At 39.7% G+C, this 18,162-nt stretch overlaps 1 long non-coding RNA gene across 1 annotated transcript; it reads left to right on the forward strand.

The window, feature by feature from the left end:
* The first annotated feature begins 430 nt into the window (after positions 1 to 430).
* LOC133545274 (uncharacterized) lies at positions 431 to 5,383 on the forward strand. The gene is made up of 2 exons (XR_009804787.1): positions 431 to 2,872; positions 3,447 to 5,383. It is a non-coding gene; the product is annotated as an uncharacterized LOC133545274 (long non-coding RNA).
* The last annotated feature ends 12,779 nt before the right edge of the window (positions 5,384 to 18,162 follow it).

The raw sequence follows: 18,162 nt of genomic DNA on the forward strand, positions 1-18,162 counted from the left end.
GTAGGTGTGGTGTTCTTGGGATGCAACTCTGTATTCTTCTTCCTCCAAACACGACGAGTTGAGTTTATACCAAAAAGTTCTATTTTAGTTTCCTTAACACGGATCAATCGTCCTGTCCTTCTAGCAGAAAAACAGCCCCAAAGCATGATGTTTCCACCCCCATGCTTCACAGTAGGTGTGGTGTTCTTGGGATGCAACTCAGTATTCTTCTTCCTCCAAACACGACGAGTTGAGTTTATGCCAAAAAGTTCTATTTTGGTTTCATCTGACCACATGACATTCTCCCAATCCTCTGCTGTATCATCCATGTATCCATTTTGGTATAAACTCAACTCGTCGTGTTTGGAGGAAGAAAAATACTGAGTTGCATCCCAAGAACACCATACCTACTGCGAAGCATGGGGGTGGAAACATCATACTTTGGGGCTGTTTTTCTGCTAAGGGGACAGGACGATTGATCCGTGTTAAGGAAAGAATGAATGGGGCCATGTATCGTGAGATTTTGAGCCAAAACCTCCTTCCATCTGTGAGAGCTTTGAATGGTTGACCAAATACTTATTTTCCACCATCATTCACAAATAAATTCTTTAAAATTCCTACAATGTGAATTCCTGGATATTTTTTTTTCACATTCTGTCTCTCACAGTTGAAGTGTACCTATGATGAAAATTACAGACCTCTGTCATCATTTGAAGTGGGAGAACTTGCACAATCGCTGGCTGACTAAATACTTTTTTGTCGCACTGGAGTATAAGTCACATTTTTGGGGGAAATTTATCCGATAAAACCCAACACCAAAAATAGACATTTGAAAGGCAATTTAAAATAAATAAAGAATAGTGAACAACATGCTGAATAAGTGTACGTTATATGGTAAGTAAGAGTCATTCAAATAACTATAACATATAGAAAATGCTAGACGTTTACCAAACAACCTGTCACTCCTAATCGCTAAATCCCATGAAATCTTATACGTCTAGTCTCTTACGTGAATGAGCTAAATAATATTATTTGATATTTTACGGTAATGTGTTAATAATTTCACACATCAGTCGCTCCTGAGTATAATTCTTACCCCCGGCCAAACTATGAAAAAAACCTGCGACTTATAGTCCGAAAAATACGGTAGTAACTCTCACTTGAATGCTATTGCTGGTTTCCCCCCGCTAATGTGGCCTTTTTGGGGAAATGTACTGCATATTTCTTTCCCCAGTACATTTTCATTTTCAAGATAAAATGTACACATTAATAATGTGAACTGTTGTGCTGTACAGTGCAGGCCAAAAGTTTGGACACACCTCGATTTTCATGACTATTTACATTGTAGATTGTCAGTGAAGGCATCACAACTATGAATGAACACATGTGGAGTTATGTACTTAACAAAAAAACAGGCTAAATAACCGAAAACAGGTTTTTATATTCTAGTTTCTTTAAAATAGCCACCCTTTGCTCTGATTACTGCTTTGCAAACTCTTGGCATTCTCTGGATGAGCTTCAAGAAGGTTTTCACTTGACAGGTGTCATCGTTTTGATGCCTTCAGTGACAATCTACAATATAAATAGTCATGAAAATAAAGAAAACTCATTGAAATGAGAAGGTGTGTCCAAACTTTTGGATCTGTACTGTACATTTAAATGTTATGAGCATACATCATATTAGAAAAGGTCTCATTATAATTAACTAGACAATAAATTGCAAGAATATGAATTTAGGTGCCCAAAAAGACCTGTAATACTGTGCTTTTAGTTATTGAAAACCCCAAATTATCTGAGATTTTCAATTCGAGTTTGGATAATATATGAACCATAATCCATCAAAATTACATTATCAACCAAAAGATTGGACACCTTCTCATTTAAATGTGTTTTCTTTATTTTCATGACTATTTACTACACTGTAGATTGTCACTGAAGGCATCAAAACTATGAATGAACACATGTGGAGTTATGTACTTAACAAAAAAACAGGCCAAATAACCGAAAACTGGTTTTTATATTGTAGTTTCTTCAAAATAGCCACCCTTTGCTCTGATTACTGCTTTGCACACACTTGGCATTCTCTGGATGAGCTTCAAGAGGGTTTTCACTTCACAGGTGTCATTGTTTTAATGCCTTCAGTGATAATCTTCAATGTATAAATAGTCATGAAAATAAAGAAAACTCATTGAAATGAGAAGGTGTGTCCAAACTTTTGGATCTGTACTGTACATTTAAATGTTATGAGCATACATCATATTAGAAAAAGTCTCATTATAATTAACCAAACAATATATTACAATAATTTGAATTTAGGTGCCCAAAAAAACCTTCAATCCTGTCCTTTTAGTTATTGAAAACCCCAAATTTTCTGAGATTTTCAATTCGACGTTGGATAATATTTGAACCATAATCAGCAAAATTACAGTATCGACCAAAAGATTGGACACCTTCTCATTTAAATGTGTTTTCTTTATTTTCATGACTATTTACTACACTGTAGATTGTCACTGAAGGCATCAAAACTATGAATGAACACATGTGGCGTTATGTACTTAACAAAAAAACAGGCTAAATAACCGAAAACAGGTTTTTATATTGTAGTTTCTTCAAAATGGCCACCCTTTGCTCTGATTACTGCTTTGCACACACTTGGCATTCACTCCATGAGCTTCAAGAAGGTTTTCACTTGACAGGTGTCATCGTTTTGATGCCTTCAGTGACAATCTACAATATAAATAGTCATGAAAATAAAGAAAACTCATTGAAATGAGAAGGTGTGTCCAAACTTTTGGATCTGTACTGTACATTTAAATGTTATGAGCATACATCATATTAGAAAAAGTCTCATTATAATTATACCAAACAATAAATTACAATAATTTGAATTTAGGTGCCCAAAAAACTGCAATCCTGTCCTTTTAGTTGTTGAAAACCCCAAATTTTCTGAGATTTTCAATTCGAGGTTGGATAAGCTGTGAACCATAATCAGCAAAATTACAGTATAGACCAAAAGTTTGGACACACCTTCTCATTCAATGCGTTTTCTGTATTTTCATGACTATTTACATTGTAGATTGTCACTGAAGGCATCAAAACTATGAATGAACACATGTGGAGTTATGTACTTAACAAAAAAACAGGCCAAATAACCAAAAACAGGTTTTTATATTCTAGTTTTTTCAAAATAGCCACCCTCTGCTCTTATTACTGTTCTGCACACTTTTGGTATTCTCTGGATGAGCTTCAAGAAGGATTTCACTTCACAGGTGTCATCATTTTGATGCCTTCAGTGACAATCTTCAATGTAAAAATAGTCATGAAAATATAGAAAACTCATTGAAATGAGAAGGTGTGTCCAAACTTTTGGATCTGTACTGTACATTTAAATGTTATGAGCATACATCATATTAGAAAAAGTCTCATTGTAATTAACCAAACAATATATTACAAGAATTTGAATTTAGGTGCCCCAAAAAAAACTGTAATCCTGTCCTTTTAGTTATTGAAAACCCCAAATTTTCTGAGATTTTCAATTCAAGGTTGGATAAGATATGAACCATAATCAGCAAAATAACAGTATCGACCAAAAGATTGGACACACCTTCTCATTTAAATGTGTTTTCTTTATTTTCATGACTATTTACTACACTGTAGATTGTCACTGAAGGCATCGAAACTATGAATGAACACATGTGGAGTTATGTACTTAACAAAAACAAGTTGAAAGAACTGAAAACATGTTTTATATTCTCGTTTCTTCAAAATAGCCACCCTTTGCTACTGTTTTGCACACTCTTGGCATTCTCTGGATGAGCTTCAAGAGGGTTTTCACTTCACAGGTGTCATCGTTTTGATGCCTTCAGTGACAATCTACAATATAAATAGTCATGAAAATAAAGAAAACTCATTGAAATGAGAAGGTGTGTCCAAACTTTTGGATCTGTACTGTACATTTAAATGTTATGAGCATACATCATATTACAAAAAGTCTCATTATAATTAACCAAACATTATATTACAAGAATTTGAATTAAGGTGCCCAAAAAAACCTGCAATCCTGTCCTTTTAGTTATTGAAAACCCCAACTTTTCTGAGATTTTCAATTCAAGGTTGGATAAGATATGAACCATAATCAGCAAAATTACAGTATCGACCAAAAGATTGGACACCTTCTCATTTAAATGTGTTTTCTTTATTTTCATGACTATTTACTACACTGTAGATTGTCACTGAAGGCATCACAACTATGAATGAACACATGTGGAGTTATGTACTTAACAAAAAAACAGGCCAAATAACCGAAAACTGGTTTTTATATTGTAGTTTCTATAAAATGGCCACCCTTTGCTCTGATTACTGCTTTGCACACTCTTGGCATTCTCTGGATGAGCTTCAAGAGGGTTTTCACTTCACAGGTGTCATCGTTTTGATGCCTTCAGTGACAATCTACAATATAAATAGTCATGAAAATAAAGAAAACTCATTGAAATGAGAAGGTGTGTCCAAACTTTTGGATCTGTACTGTACATTTAAATGTTATGAGCATACATCATATTAGAAAAAGTCTCATTATAATTATACCAAACAATAAATTACAATAATTTGAATTTAGGTGCCCAAAAAAACCTGCAATCCTGTCCTTTTAGTTATTGAAAACCCCAAATTTTCTGAGATTTTCAATTCGACGTTGGATAAGATATGAACCATAATCAGCAAAATTACAGTATCGACCAAAAGATTGGACACACCTTCTCATTTCGATGTGTTTTCTTTATTTTCATGACTATTTACTACACTGTAGATTGTCACTGAAGGCATCAAAACTATGAATGAACACATGTGGAGTTATGTACGTAACAAAAAAAAAAGCTGAAATAAGTAAAAACATGTTTTATATTCTTGTTTCATCAAAATAGCCACTGGTTACTGTTTTGCACACTTTTGGCATTCTCTGGATGAGCTTCAAGAGGTACTCACCTGAACTGGTTTTCACATGACAGGCGTGCCTTTACAGTGTTAATTAGTGGAATTTCTTGCTTTATCAATGGGTTTGGGACCATCAGTTGTGTTGTGAATGAGGTGTGTCCAAACTTTTGGCCTGTACTGTATGTCACGGTGTGACAAAAAAAAAACTACCACCGGGTTTATATATTTGTGTTAAATACTTGCCAATCATCAGTGGTTACCGGCAAATACCAGAGTTTTTTTCCCGCTCAAAGCGCATAGGAACCTTATTAGCAGTCGCTCCAAATGTATTGCAGTATAAAAGGAAGGTTTTTTTAATAGCAGACACTTTTTTTTTTTTTAGTATTCCCGTTTTAGTTTTGTTTGTACTGTGGTATTTTCACCCAGATTGGGATGTAATGAGAGAATTGTAAATAAATACGGTAGATGCACAGGCGCTCCTTGTGTTACGTTTTGTGGTGATGAACGCACTCCTTACGCGGGGTCGAGTTTTAATTTAAACTTTCATTATTTCTCTTATGCATGAGGCAATCGTCTGGTGGCAGCGTGTCAAAGAAAAGTAAAATTAGACAATCCTAAAATGGTCGGTGGGAACTTAAAGAGGAACTGCATTTTTTGGGGGGGAATATTGCCTATTTATCACAATCCCTAAACAATACCTTAGGTATTCAAATTTGTAATATACTTGCTAACAATAAAGCTAATGGTAGTCATCTATTGTGCCCTTAAAGTCCTCTAAAAATTGCCAATAATACTCCATTTTTATGTCAGGTCCTGAATATTAACCAAGTATTGGCGATATTGTGATGATAAGAGCTAACCCTGAGGACTTACCTTTAATCACAGAAAGCTAACCAGCTTTTGCAGCTATTCACAGCTCGGTGAGCTGCTGAATCACCGCTGAGTCGGTAAAAGTTAATTCTAAATTCTAGATAATGCATCTCGCTTGTACGGTAGAAGCTCTAGCTCCAGCCTATCTTGCCGATTGTATTGTACCGTATGTCCCGGCAAGAAATCTGCGTTCAAAAGACTCCGGCTTATTAGTGATTCCTAGAGCTCAAAAAAAGTCTGCAGGCTATAGAGCGTTTTCCGTTCGGGCTCCAGTACTCTGGAATGCCCTCCCGGTAACAGTTCTAGATGCTACCTCAGTAGAAGCATTTAAGTCTCACCTTAAAACTCATCTGTATACTCTAGCCTTTAAATAGACCTCCTTTTTAGACCAGTTGATCTGCCGCTTCTTTTCTTTCTCCTATGTCCCCCCCTCCCTTGTGGAGGGGGTCCGGTCCGATGACCATGGATGAAGTACTGACTGTCCAGAGTCGAGACCCAGGATGGACCGCTCGTCGGGACCCAGGATGGACCGCTCGCCTGTATCGGTTGGGGACATCTCCACGCTGCTGATCCGCTTGAGATGGTTTCCTGTGGACGGGACTCTCACTGCTGTCTTGGAGCCACTATGGATTGAACTTTCACAGTATCATGTTAGACCCGCTCGACATCCATTGCTTTCGGTCCCCTAGAGGGGGGGGGGGGGGTTGCCCACATCTGCGGTCCTCTCCAAGGTTTCTCATAGTCAGCATTGTCACTGGCGTCCCACTGGATGTGAATTCTCTCTGCCCACTGGGTGTGAGTTTTCCTTGCCCTTTTGTGGGTTCTTCCGAGGATGTTGTAGTCGTAATGATTTGTGCAGTCCTTTGAGACATTTGTGATTTGGGGCTATATAAATAAACATTGATTGATTGATTGAAGGTTGCGGACATACAACGAGAAGTTGGTCAACTTCGACACTCGAGGGCGAAAAAGACAAAAAAAACGGCCACGTTTTAAAAATATGTATTATTCCTTCTACGATTATGATTGATTTTTCATCTAAACGCGAAGTTATAAACATCCCATCAGTCTGCATACCAGTGAGCGCAGACATTGTACAGTAAGTGGTGGTTTTATTATGTTTGTAGTTGGTATTTCTTTTTGAACTACTTAGCAATACTGCTACCTGCTGGATCTGCTTATGACTCCGCTTCTAAAACTTGTAGCTCATCCTCCTTATATTCAGCCTCAAAAATATCAAGTCCTGTATTGTCATTCTACCGGAGTCGTTTGCTCTCATGAAATAGTTACATTTGTAATGCGTCTGGGGACAGTGTGGCGCTTTTGGGAGAGTGGCCGTGCCAGCAACCTGAGGGTTCCTGGTTCGATCCCCAGCTTGAAAAAGTTCCATTATAATTATACCAAACAATAAATTAATCTGAATTTAGGTGCCCCCCCCAAAAAATCTCACCTGTACTCCTTTCTCAGTTATTGAAAACGCCCAAATTTTCTGAGTTTTTCAATTCGAGGTTGAATCAGCTGTGAACCATAATCATCAAAATGATAGTACAGTCCAAACGTTTGGACACACCTTCTCTATTTTCATGACTATTTACATTGTAGATTGTCACTGAAGGCATCAAAACTATGATTGAACACACGTGGAGTTATGTACTTAACAAAAAAAGGTGAAATAATTGAAAACACGTTTTATATTCTAGTTTCTTCAAAATCAATCAATCAATCAATCAATGTTTACTTATATAGCCCTAAATCACTAGTGTCTCAAAGGGCTGCACAAACCACCACGACATCCTCGGTAGGCCCACATAAGGGCAAGGAAAACTCACACCCAGTGGGACATTGGTGACAATAATGACCCAGTGGGACGTCGGTGACAATAATGATTATGAGAACCTTAGAGAGGAGGAAAGCAATGGATGTCGAGCGGGTCTAACATGATACTGTGAAAGTTCAATCCACAATGGATCCAACACAGTCGCGAGAGTCCAGTCCAAAGAGGATCCAAGACACAGCAGCGAGAGTCCCGTTCACAGCGGAGCCAGCAGGAAACCATCCCAAGCGCAGAGATGTCCCCAGCCGATACACAGAGGGACATAGAAGAAAAAGAAAAGAAACGGCAGATCAACTGGTCTAAAAAGGGAGTCTATTTAAAGGCTAGAGTATACAAATGAGTTTTAAGGTGAGACTTAAATGCTTCTACTGAGGTGGCATCGCAAACTGTTACTGGGAGGGCATTCCAGAGTACTGGAGCCCGAATGGAAAATGCTCTATAGGCCGCAGACTTTTTTTGGGCTTTGGGAATCACTAATAAGCCGGAGTCCTTTGAACGCAGATTTCTTGCCGGGACATATGGTACAATACAATCGGCAAGATAAGATGGAGCTAGACCGTGTAGTATTTTATACGTAAGTAGTAAAACCTTAAAGTCACATCTTAAGTGCACAGGAAGCCAGTGCAGGTGAGCCAGTATAGGTATATATGTATGTATATATGTATATAAAGGTATATACAGTATATATGTATGTATATATGTATATAAAGGTATATACAGTATATATGTATGTATATATGTATATAAAGGTATATACAGTATATATGTATGTATATATGTATATAAAGGTATATACAGTATATATGTATGTATATATGTATATAAAGGTATATACAGTATATATGTATGTATATATGTATATAAAGGTATATACAGTATATATGTATGTATATATGTATATAAAGGTATATACAGTATATATGTATGTATATATGTATATAAAGGTATATACAGTATATATGTATGTATATATGTATATAAAGGTATATACAGTATATATGTATATAAAGGTATATACAGTATATATGTATGTATATATGTATATAAAGGTATATACAGTACAGGCGTAATGTGATCAAACTTTCTTGTTCTTGTCAAAGTCTAGCAGCCGCATTTTGTACCAACTGTAATCTTTTAATGCTAGACATGGGGAGACCCGAAAATAATACGTTACAGTAGTCGAGGCGAGACGTAACAAACGCATGGATAATGATCTCAGCGTCTTTAGTGGACAGAATGGAGCGAATTTTAGCGATGTTACGGAGATGAAAGAAGGCCGTTTTAGTAACGCTTTTAATGTGTGACTCAAAGGAGAGAGTTGGGTCGAAGATAATACCCAGATTCTTTACCGTGTCGCCTTGTTTAATTGTTTGGTTGTCAAATGTTAGAGTTGTATTATTAAATAGAGTTCGGTGTCTAGCAGGACCGATAATCAGCATTTCCGTTTTTTTGGCGTTGAGTTGCAAAAAGTTAGCGGACATCCATTGTTTAATTTCATCAAGACACGCCTCCAGCTGACTACAATCCGGCGTGTTGGTCAGCTTTAGGGGCATGTAGAGTTGGGTGTCATCAGCATAACAGTGAAAGCTAATACCGTCAATAGCCACCCTTTGTTTTGATTACTGCTTTGCACACTCTTGGCATTCTCTCCATGAGCTTCAAAAGGTTGTCACCTGAACTGGTTTTTCACTTCACAGGTGTCATAGTTTTGATGCCTTCAGGGACACTATTTACATTAATATATTCATGAAAATAAGGAAAACACATTGAAATGAGAAGGTGTGTCCAAACTTTTATCCTGTACTGTGTATCCAAATAAGGCTTGAAATATCTTGAGTCGCATGTTATGAGCGTACATCCTATTAGTTCCACTTTGTAAATCTAATTGCTGGAATGATTAAACATTTGCACAGTTTTTAAGTGTTTTGAGCTTCACCTGTATACTTACAGCATGTACAGTTGTGCTCATAAGTTGACATACCCTGGGAGAATTGAAGATTTCTTGGCCATTCTTCACAGAATTTTAATGATAACACAAAAACCTTACTTCCACTCGTGCTTTATGGTTGTGTGAAGTTATTTATTGGCAAAAAAAACGTTTTTACTCTTTTTAAATCAAAACAACAAAAGAAAGTACCCAAATGACCCTGATCAAAAGTTGACATACCCCAGTGACTTTGATGTGATAATATGCACAAAAGTTGACACAAACAGGTTTGAATGGCTAATCAAGGTTCCAATCCTCACCTGTTGACAAGTTTGTTTGTAATTAATGTGTGTGTATAAAAGGTCAGTGAGTTTCTGGGCTTCTGGCAGACCATTGCATCTTTCATCCAGTGCTGCACTGATGTTTCTGGATTCTGAGTCACGGGGAAGGCAAAATAATTGTCAAAGGATCTGCGAGAAAAGGTTCTTGAACTGCATGAAACAGGAAAGTGGTATAAAAAGATATCCAAGGAATTGAGAATGCCAATCAGCAGTTTTCACACGCTGATTAAAAAGTGGAAAATGAGGGTTTTAGGTCGACCAGCAAAGATTTCAGCCACAATAGCCAGGAAAATTGAGATGCAAAGAAATATCCACAAATAACTTCAGCTGAAATATAGGACTCTCTGCAAATTTGTGGTGTGGTTGTTATAAGATGCACAATAAGGGGGCACTTAAAGAAAAATGGGCTGCATGGTCGAGTCGCCAGAAGAAAGCCCTTTCTGCGCAAATGTCACAAAGTATCCAGAGACAAGCCTCAAAACTTCTGGAACAAAGTCATTTGGAGTGATGAGACCAGAATTGAACTTTTTGGACACTCGACCATGCAGCCCATTTTCCCCTTTTTTCAGTTTTTATCATTCATATTCTCTGAAGAACGGCCAAGAAATCGTAAATTCTCCCAGGGTATGTAAACTTATGAGCACAACAGTATATATAATGCTGATTAAGTTTTTTTTTTACAGCGGTCTGGCGATTAAGTATTATTTACAAGTTAGAATGCGTTAAAAAAAAAACGTGTACTTTTCTCACGTTAGGATTTTTAATGATTGCACAAAATAAAACTAAAAAAGTGCATTTCCTCTTTAAGCATTTGACTGCATGCTTGGTGTCAACGGTCAAAAAACTTCAAGGATGTATTTAAATAATTGTATTTATTATTGACATTTCCGTATTTTCATGGGTTGTGTGTACAGTGTGAGGGACTTTGTCGAAGTTACAACTTCAGTTAACTCAAACTGCATCTAATTCTTCAGAATGTAACCCAAGGACCACCAAATGTGGGCATTGAAAATACATCATTCTCTTCAACTGTTATAGAAATAGTAAAATTGTATGTAGATGCAATAAATAAAGAATGTACAGGTTTAAGTAATGTTTTTCTTCGTATTATAGCAAACAAACACATATAATTAACGTATTTTCCCGACTATAAACCGCTACGTTTTTCCCCTAACTTTTGAACCCTGCAGTTTATAGAAAGGTGTGGCTAATTTATGGATTTTTCTAGGCCATCCATCCATCATTTTCCGCTTATCCGAGGTCGGGTCGCGGGGGCAGCAGCCTAAGCAGGGAAACCCAGACTTCCCTCTCCCCAGCCACTTCGTCTAGCTCTTCCTGGGGGATCCCGAGGCGTTCCCAGGCCAGCCGGGAGACATAGTCTTCCCAACGTGTCCTGGGTCTTCCCCGTGGCCTCCTACCGGTTGGACGTGCCCTAAACACCTCCTTAGGGAGGCGTTCGGGTGGCATCCTGACCAGATGCCCGAACCACCTCATCTGGCTCCTCTCCATGTGGAGGAGCAGCGGCTTTACTTTGAGTTCCTCCCGGATGGCAGAGCTTCTCACCCTATCTCTAAGGGAGAGACATGGAAACTCATTTGGGCCGCTTGTACCCGTGATCTTCAATCAATCAATCAATCAATGTTTATTTATATAGCCCCAAATCACAAATGTCTCAAAGGACTGCACAAATCATTACGACTACAACATCCTCGGAAGAACCCACAAAAGGGCAAGGAAAACTCACACCCAGTGGGCAGGGAGAATTCACATTCAGTGGGACGCCAGTGACAATGCTGACTATGAGAAACCTTGGAGAGGACCTCAGATGTGGGCAACCCCCCCCTCTAGGGGACCGAAAGCAATGGATGTCGAGCGGGTCTAACATGATACTGTTAGACCCAAAGCTCATGACCATAGGTGAAGATGGGAACGTAGATCGACCGGTAAATTGAGAGGTTTGCCTTCCGGCTCAGCTCCTTCTTCACCACAACGGATCGGTACAACGTCCGCATTACTGAAGACGCCGCACCGATCCGCCTGTCGATCTCACGATCCACTCTTCCCCCACTCGTGAACAAGACTCCTAGGTACTTGAACTCCTCCACTTGGGGCAGGGTCTCCTCCCCAACCCGGAAATGGCACTCCACCCTTTTCCGGGCGAGAACCATGGACTCGGACTTGGAGGTGCTGATTCTCATTCCGGTCGCTTCACACTCGGCTGTGAACCGATCCAGTGAGAGCTGAAGATCCCGGCCAGATGAAGCCATCAGGACCACATCATCTGCAAAAAGCAGAGACCTAATCCTGCGGTTACCAAACCGGAACCCCTCAACGCCTTGACTGCGCCTAGAAATTCTGTCCATAAAAGTTATGAACAGAATCGGTGACAAAGGACAGCTTTGGCGGAGTCCAACCCTCACTGGAAATGTGTTCGACTTACAATGCGGACCAAGGTCTGGCACTGATCGTACAGGGAGCGGACCGCCACAATAAGACAGTCCGATACCCCATACTCTCTGAGCACTCCCCACAGGACTTCCCGAGGGACACGGTCCAATGCCTTCTCCAAGTCCACAAAGCACATGTAGACTGGTTGGGCAAACTCCCATGCACCCTCAAGAACCCTGCCGAGAGTATAGAGCTGGTCCACAGTTCCACGACCTGGACGAAAACCACACTGTTCCTCCTGAATCCGAGGTTCGACTATCCGACGTAGCCTCCTCTCCAGTACACCTGAATAAACCTTACCGGGAAGGCTGAGGAGTGTGATCCCACCATAGTTGGAACACACCCTCCGGTCCCCCTTCTTAAAGAGAGGAACCACCACCCCGGTCTGCCAATCCAGAGGTACCGCCCCCGATGTCCACGCGATGCTGCAAAGTCTTGTCAACCAAGACAGCCCCACAGCATCCAGAGCCTTAAGGAACTCCGGGCGGATCTCGTCCACCCCTGGGGCCTTGCCACCGAGGAGCTTTTTAACTACCTCAGCAACCTCAGCCCCAGAAATAGGAGAGTCCACCAGGCTGACATCTTAATTATGGAATGGATTAAGGCAAGAAATCAAACAACGTGACTAAATGGAGTTGTTTGGGAGGAACAGAAAAGGCTCAACAACGGTGAAATAAGGTGGTGGCATCATGGTTTGGGGTTGCTTTGCTGTCTCAGGGTCTGGATGGATCGCTGTCATCGACGGAAAAATTATTTCCAAGTTGTGTTAAAATATACTAGAGGAAAATGGTGGACAGAAGCTCTAGAGAGGATGGGCTTAAAAAAACAGGACAATGACCCATGAAAGTAAATCAACAACAGAATGGCTTAAATAATAAAAACCCCGTTTCCATATAAGCTGGGAAATTGTGTTAGATGTAAATATAAACAGAATACAATGATTTGCAAATCATTTTCAACCCATATTCAGTTGAATATGCTACAAAGACAACATATTTGATGTTCAAACTCATAAAAACATTTTTTTTTTTGCAAATCATTAACTTTAGAATTTGATGCCAGCAACACGTGACAAAGAAGTTGGGAAAGGTGGCAATAAATACTGATAACTTTGAGGAATGCTCATCAAACACTTATTTGGAACATCCCACCGGTGTGCAGGCTAATTGGGAACAGGTGGGTGCCATGATTGGGTATAAAAACAGCTTCCCAAAAAATGCTCAGTCTTTCACAAGAAAGGATGGGGCGAGGTACACCCCTTTGTCCACAACTGCGTGAGCAAATAGTCAAACAGTTTAAGAACAAAGTTTCTCAAAGTGCAATTGCAAGAAATTTAGGGATTTCAACATCTACACTCCATAATATCATCAAAAGGTTCAGAGAATCTGGAGAAATCACTCCACGTGAGCGGCATGGCCAGAAACCAACATTGAATGACCGTGACTTCGATGCCTCAGACGGCACTGTATCAAAAACCGACATCAATCTCTAAAGGATATCACCACAGGGGCTCAGGAACACTTCAGAAAACTACTGTCACTAAATGCAGTTTGTCGCTACATCTGTAAGTGCAAGTTAAAGCTCTACTATGCAACATGAAAGCCATTTATCAACAACATCCAGAAACGCCGTCGGCGTCTCTGGGCCCGAGATCATCTAAGATGGACTGATGCCCGGCAGCCGGGCAGCCCATGCATGCTGTGCCCTCCGGGCAACAGCAGCGAAGGTCTGCCCGGCCGCAGACTGGCTGCGTAGTCCTTATAGCTGTTCTACCAACCTTTTTAAGTAACGGTTGGGTAGTTAACATGGGTGCCAATTGCCTCGTACCTTAGTAGCTGTTTAGCCAACCCTTTTAAGTTACGGTTTTAAGAAGTACCAAGTGTTGAAACCGTGGGTCAGAATGGTGTGTGTAAAAGCAAAATGCCTGTGTCAGTCTCCCAGCATTGGAGCGTTCGTATACAATTCCTTCAGGAATGGCCTCATTTACTTTTAAATGTTTAATTAAAAAGGAAAATAAATATAAATAAAGATACAACAATACAATGGTTCCACATTTTTTAACCTATTACACCATTTTGGAAAGTCCAGGATTTTCCAAAATTCTTGCTTCTACAAAGCCTTCTTTGCAGCGATTACTCTTTTCACAGTTTTCAACATGTTACAACTTTCAGAGTCCAAGGGTTTTGCTATTAATCGTACATTGACGGTCTACTTCACTGTTTGGGCAGCTCATCAAAATCACCAGTCGATGGTAAAACCAATATCGAATGTCACATTTTAATAGAGCATTTGTCAAAAAGTTTGCTTTCACAATTTTACTATCAGGGAGACTGACAAGGGCATTTAGCTTTTCCACACACCATCCTGACTCACGGTTTCAACGATTGGTACTTGTTAAAACTGTAACTTAAAATGGTTTGCTGAACAGCTATCAAGGTTCGATGCAATAGGCGCCCATGTTAACTACCCAACCGTAACTTAAAAAGGTTGGTTGAACAGCTATAACGACTATGCGGCCAGACTCCCAGGTGACTGGGCATTTCATTGCTACTGTTGCCCAGAGGGCACAGTATGCATGGGCTGCCTGTGCAATATCTCAATTCCTGGTTATTCTGAATGATAATTAGTGGGAGACCCGACAACACTGATGCATCGACATCTGCGTCGAGCTCAATGAACCAAACACTGTGTCGGTGTGCAGTAACAGCTAATCCTTTCGATAGCTCAGTTGATAAAGTGGAAAGCTGTATTAGCTTATGCTGAGTTCTTTAGGGCACTGGTTCAAATCCAGCTCGATGGATCACTCATTACGTTTTTACCATGAATTGATTAACGTGGAATCCGACCCCGACTTAAGTTGAAAAACTTATTCGGGTGTTACCATTTAGTGGTCAGTTGTACAGAATATGTACTGAACTGTGCAATCTACTAATAAAAGTTTCAATCAATCAATCAATAGTGCGTATTCAGAGCGCATGTGTAAAAAAAAAAAAAAATTCCCAGTCCACAACTATCCTCATTCACAACACGTTCTCTTAGATTTCCATGTTATGATACATGTTCACATTATTTATTGACTGTATCTAAAAAGTATTTAAAAAAATATGGTATTATTTAAATGAAGATATGAAATAATCCTAAATGAAATTCAATGACTTGGTTTATATTATTGGATATACTCAGTCATAAAATCAGTGTCAGTTGAGTTGCTCCATAGATTTCCTGTAGGGAATTTTAATGTCCAGCAGATGTCAGTATTTAGTGACCCAGGATCAATACAGTTTATAAATGTGTCAAAAGGCTGTGCAACGCCTCATCAACCCATCACTAACAATCACACAGGTCAGGTAATGTCAAGACTTTAATCTACACTGGACATAGGCAGTCTTCTTCACTGTCAAAGACTTTTTGACAAATCAATCAAACAGAGCCCCCAGTCAAATGACAAATTCAGTATTACTTTTCAACAGATATTTATTTAATCTTGTTCTTTGTGGTCTGGACATTTGACACAGGAATTTAACTTTTCCACACACCATCCTGAATCACGGTTTCAATCGTAGTCCATGTTAACTACCAAACCGTAACTTAAAAGGGTTGGTTGAACAACTATAAGGACTAGCAGGTCGTTGCTAATGTTGCAAATAGGCACAGTACCCATGGACTAAGTTTTGAGGAAATTCCTAATGAAATCAATGGGACATCCTTCAAAGTTCCACTTATTCCATCTGATTCCAACTTCAGGAGTTGTGTGCTTAATTTCAACAATGCTAAAATAATTCCGAGATTTCAGTTCATCATCAGCATTGGAGCAATCACACGCAATTCCTTCAGGAATTGCCTCATCTAGTTTTTAATGTTTAATAAAAAATAAAAAAAATAAATAATGACAAATAAAGATACAACAATACAACTTTTCGAAGTTTTAACCTATTCAAACCATTCCACCTTCGAAATTTCTTCAGCCGCACAATACTTGTGCTATAGTTGTAGGAAATGTCTCAAAACCTCTTCAGAAGTGCCGACAAAACCCAAAAAGGGCAGAAAATGCATATTTTTGGAAAAAAAAATTCACTAAAATGTCGTAAGGGGGGCGCCTTACGCAAAAATCCCCAAAAACGAACTTGCTTCAGCCGCACAATACTTGTGCTATAGTTGTAGGAAATGTCTCAAAACCTCTTCAGAAGTGCCGATAAAACCCAAAAAGGGCAGAAAATGCATAATTTTGGAAAAAAGAAATTCTCGAGAATGTCGTAAGGGGGGGGGGGCCTTACGCAAAAATTCCCAAAAACGAACTTGATTCAGCCGCACAATACTTGTGCTATAGCTTTTTCTGGCGACTACTCCTTCCACATTTTTCAACGCGTTTTAACTGTTCCACCGTCGAAGCTTTCTTCTGCATAAGAAGTGGAAAAATTCTCTGTTTTCCCGAAATTCCGTTTTACCATTTGTCATTTCAACATGTTATTACTTCAATAATTCTCCACCGATTGAAAAATTGTCCAAGACATCAATAAATTTAGATTAGATACTACTTTATTTATTCCTTCAGGAGAGTAAATGCCTTGGCAGAAGACACCTCCTGCCAAAGATGCCTATACCGCAGGATTTTAAATTTTTCAAATGATCATCAAATGTTGCCGCTGACATCAGTGATGCTGTTTGGAACAGAAATGATATATTTAGTAAGTAGAAAGAAAACACAAGGAGCCCGGGCAACAGCAGCATGGGCCGCCGGGCAGCCCATGCATGCTGTGCCCTCCGGGCAACAGCAGCGAAGGTCTGCCCGGCCGCCGGGCAGCCCATGCATGCTGTGCCCTCCGGGCAACAGCAGCGAAGGTCTGCCCGGCCGCCGGGCAGCCCATGCATGCTGTGCCCTCCGGGCAACAGCAGCGAAGGTCTGCCCGGCCGCAGACTGGCTGCGTAGTCCTTATAGCTGTTCAACCAACCTTTTTAAGTTACGGTTGGGTAGTTAACATGGGCTCCAATTGCCTCGTACCTTGGTAGCTGTTTAGCCAACCCTTTTAAGTTACGGTTTTAAGAAGTACCAAGTGTTGAAACCGTGGGTCAGAATGGTGTGTGTAAAAGCAAAATGCCCGTGTCAGTCTCCCAGCATTGGAGCATTCGTACACAATTTCTCCAGGAATGGCCTCATTTACTTTTAAATGTTTAATAAAAAAGGAGAATAACTACAAATAAAGGTACAACAATACAATGTTTCCACATTTTTAACCTATTACACCATTTTGGTAAGTCCAGGATTTTCCAAAATTCTTGCTTCTACAAAGCCTTCTTTGCAGCGACTACTCATTTCACAGATTTCAACATGTTACAACTTTCAGAGTCCAAGGGTTTTGCTTTTAATAGAACATTGACGGTCTACTTCACTGTTTGGGCAGCCCATCAAAATCACCAGTCGATGGTAAAACCAACATCGATTGTCACATTTTAATAGAGCATTCGTCTTAAAGTTTGCTTTCACAACTTTATTATCAGGGAGACTGACAAGGGCATTTAGCTTTTCCACACACCATCCTGACTCACGGTTTCAACGATTGGTACTTGTTAAAACTGTAACTTAAAATGGTTTGCTGAACAGCTATCAAGGTTCGATGCAATAGGCGCCCATGTTAACTACCCAACCGTAACTTAAAAAGGTTGGTTGAACAGCTATAACGACTATGCGGCCAGACTCCCAGGTGACTGGGCATTTCATTGCTACTGTTGCCCAGAGGGCACAGTATGCATGGGCTGCCTGTGCAATATCTCAATTCCTTGTTATTCTGAATGATAATTAGTGGGAGACCCGACAACACTGATGCATCGACATCTGC

The sequence above is a fragment of the Nerophis ophidion genome, linkage group LG28 (assembly GCF_033978795.1).
Source record: "Nerophis ophidion isolate RoL-2023_Sa linkage group LG28, RoL_Noph_v1.0, whole genome shotgun sequence".
Classification (NCBI taxonomy): domain Eukaryota; kingdom Metazoa; phylum Chordata; class Actinopteri; order Syngnathiformes; family Syngnathidae; genus Nerophis; species Nerophis ophidion.